This window comes from Rutidosis leptorrhynchoides, chromosome 3, assembly GCF_046630445.1.
Source record: "Rutidosis leptorrhynchoides isolate AG116_Rl617_1_P2 chromosome 3, CSIRO_AGI_Rlap_v1, whole genome shotgun sequence".
NCBI lineage: Eukaryota > Viridiplantae > Streptophyta > Magnoliopsida > Asterales > Asteraceae > Rutidosis > Rutidosis leptorrhynchoides.
Window position 1 is genome coordinate 243866399 of NC_092335.1, and position 3775 is coordinate 243870173.

General features: G+C 36.6%; 1 non-coding gene across 1 annotated transcript; it reads right to left on the reverse strand.

The window, feature by feature from the left end:
• Positions 1–529: 529 nt before the first annotated feature.
• On the reverse strand, positions 530–636 carry LOC139903133 (small nucleolar RNA R71). Its single transcript, XR_011777977.1, has one exon. It is a non-coding gene; the product is annotated as a small nucleolar RNA R71 (small nucleolar RNA).
• Positions 637–3775: the final 3139 nt, after the last annotated feature.

The following is a 3775-nucleotide window of genomic DNA, read 5'->3' on the forward strand; positions in this document are numbered from 1 at the left end:
GAATCCGGAGGATATTCAGGGACAATTCAGAGATCCTGAACCATTAATCTTTCCTCCGGAACCACCAATCTTTCAAACGGAGATTGTAGAGGAACCAACCATTAAATCAGAATCCTCTAGTGATTCAGATTCAACAAATTCAATCATGAAAAATCTGAAACCTCTAAGTATGGAAGACCGAATGTGAGCTAAACGCACTGGCCAAGGTCACGCAATTACTCAACCAGACATTAATGCGCCAGATTATGAAATCAAGGGACAAATCCTACACATGGTAACTAATCAATGCCAATTTAGTGGTGCGCCGAAGGAAGATCCAAATGAACATCTTCGAACCTTTAATAAGATCTGTACACTATTTAAAATCCGAGAAGTGGAGGATGAACAGATATATCTCATGTTATTTCCCTGGACTTTAAAGGGAGAAGCCAAAGATTGGTTAGAATCGTTACCTGAAGGGGCGATTGATACATGGGACGTTTTAGTTGAAAAATTTCTTAAACAATTCTTTTCAGCATCTAAAGCCGTGAGACTTCAAGGAGAAATAGTTACGTTCACACAAAAACCAAATGAAACTTTATATGAAGCATGGACAAGATTTAGAAAGTTATTAAGAGGATGTCCGCAACATGGTTTAGACACCTGTCAAATAGTACAAATATTCTACCAAGGATGCGACATCACTACACGAAAAGACATCGATATAGCAGCTGGTGGTTCCATTATGAAGAAAACCGCAACTGACGCTTACAAAATTATTGATAACACTGCTTCCCACTCACATGAGTGGCACCAAGAAAAAGATATCGTTAGATCATCTAAAGCAGCTAGAGCCGATTCTAGCCATGACTTAGATTCCATTTCCGCAAAGATAGATGCTGTCGAGAGACGAATGGAAAAGATGACTAAGGATATTCACTCAATACGAATTAGTTGTGAGCAGTGTAGAGGACCACATTTAACAAAAGATTATCTCAGTATTGAACTAACAATGGAACAAAGAGAGAATGTTTCATACATAAACCAAAGGCTTGGAAATAATTATCAGAATAATTATCAACCGCCAAGACCAATCTACAATCAAAACCAGAATTATAACCGAAATGTTCCATACAACAACCAACAAGGTCCTAGTAATCAACAAGTATCCAATAATACTTACAATCAGCAAAGACCTAATTTTCAAAATAAACCACCACAACCCGATGATAAAAAGCCAAATTTAAAAGATATGATGTCAAAGCTAGTTGAATCTCAAACACAGTTTTTCACATCTCAGAAACAAACCAATGAACAAAATGCTCAAGCATTTAGAAATCAACAAGCTTCTATTCAAAATTTGGAACAAGAAGTAAGTAACCTAGCAAGGTTAATAGGTGAAAGAAAACCGGGAAGTTTACCTAGTGATACAAATGCTAACCCCCGAAATGAAACAACTAAAGCCATTACCACAAGAAGGGGTATTACACTTAAACCACCTGAAATGCCTGTAATTTCTGATGAAGCTATTCCTACTCCACAAGAACCACAGTCTAAACAAGATAAGGAAAAAGAACCGGTAGTTGAAAAGGTTAATGAAGATAACACAGTTAAGGCTAAACCTTATGTTAAACCATACCAACCACCACTTCCTTACCCTAGTAAAATGAGAAAAGAGAGACTTGAAGCCGAGCAATCCAAATTCTTGGATATGTTTAAACAAATAAATGTAAATCTTCCTTTCATTGATGTAATTTCAGGAATGCCTAGATATGCTAAATTTTTGAAAGATCTAATCACAAATAGAAAGAAAATGGAAGAACTCTCGGCTGTTACTATGAATGCTAATTGTTCTGCAGTGCTGTTGAATAAGATACCAGAAAAATTATCAGATCCAGGAAGTTTCACAATTCCATGTTTTCTGGGAAGTCTTAGTTCAATAGAAGCATTGGCAGACTTAGGTGCTAGTATAAATTTAATGCCGTATTCACTATACGCTAAACTAGACCTTGGAGAATTGAAACCAACACGAATAAGCATACAACTAGCTGATCGATCAGTAAAATATCTTAGAGGGATAATGGAGAACATGCTAGTTAAAGTTGGTACTTTAGTATTTCCAGTAGATTTTGTTATTCTAGATATGGAAGAAGATTCTCGAGTTCCTCTCATATTAGGAAGACCATTCTTAAACACGGCCAAAGCAATAATAGACGTGTTTGGTAAGAAACTGACCCTAAGTATAGAGGACGAGAGTGTTACCTTTTCTGTTGATAGAGCCATGCAATAACCGCAGTCTGCAGATGATACATGTTATTATATTCAAACTATAGATTCACATGCAGAATTGTTAGAAGAATTTTCAGAATTACAAGGAACAGGAGAATGTTCTTTAGGAGAAGGAACTGAACCAATTCATGAAGTTGAAATATTAGCTACACTTATGGCTAATGGATATGAACCAACAACAGAAGAAATTCAAATGCTAAAAGAGGAAGACAGATATCGATATAAATCATCGATAGAAGAACCACCGACATTAGAGTTAAAGCCACTTCCAAACCATTTGGAATATGCTTATTTACATGGTGAATCTGAATTACCTGTAATAATATCGTCTTCTCTTACTGAAAATGAAAAATCTAAACTCATTTCTGTGCTAAAAGCTCATAAACCAACTATTGCATGGAAGATTCATGATATTAAAGGAATAAGTCCTTCATATTGCACACATAAAATCCTTATGGAAGAATGTAAGACCCGAATATTTTATTGTACTTATGTGTGTATAAGTTATTCAAGTTGTGGGGTTTAGGTTGTATTTAATTAAAAGGCAAAAGAAGCTGAACTGGGCATTTGGCGCGCCGCGCCATTATGGGCTGACAGCTCACTTTGTTTTTAATTAGATATTTTGAGGGCAATTGGGTAAATTCACTTGAGGGCCGACCTTAAGGCCCTAGATCAGTTTTGGGGAGCCTCATAACTCCATTTTCATCTACTTCACTTCTTCCAATTTAGTTTCTAGAGAGAGAGAGATTCTTAGTGAGGGAAAGCTTGAATCAAGGAAGAAGGAGGCGATTTCGGATCAAAGTGCGGGTATTAAAGTTGTTCATCTTTCCTCTAGCTACGTTTTGATCATAGTGGTATGCTCTAATCTTGATTTCCTTGTTTAATTTTTGAAAGGGTTAGAGTTAGGGTTAATGATGAACTTAAAACCCATTTGTGGGTGAATGGGGTGTTTTTGGATGAATTTGGGTCATGAAGACTCAAAGATGACTAACTAGGGTTTTCAAGTGTTAGATTGATGATTATAAACTTAATTGGTTAGTAAAAGTACTAGAACACTTTAATGATATGTAAATGGGTGTTATTGGGTATGGATGACCCAAATGGGTGTGTTGACTTTGAAATGGGTCAAATGAGTCTTTAATGACCTAAGCGGCCTATCAAGTATGAAAACGAGTTAGCCTTGTGACCTAAGTGTGTTTTAAACCCATCTTGACGAATGATTAGGGTTTTGGTGTGTGTTGACCCAATTTAGGGTTAAGGGTGCAAATGGGTTGAAATTGCACCTTGGGTCAAAATGGCTTAGAATGGTGAAAGGGTTTGGTTGACCGACTTGATTTTGCGTTTGATTATATGTATAATGTGATAGGTACGTTACTTTGAGGTTTCGCAAGCTCGGGTATCTTTTCACAAGACTTTGAGGTGAGTGGAATAATTATATGCGTATGTGTATAATGTATCTATTTGTTGTAGCGTGAAATGTGTAGTGTCGAGGTGCTAAGACACCATG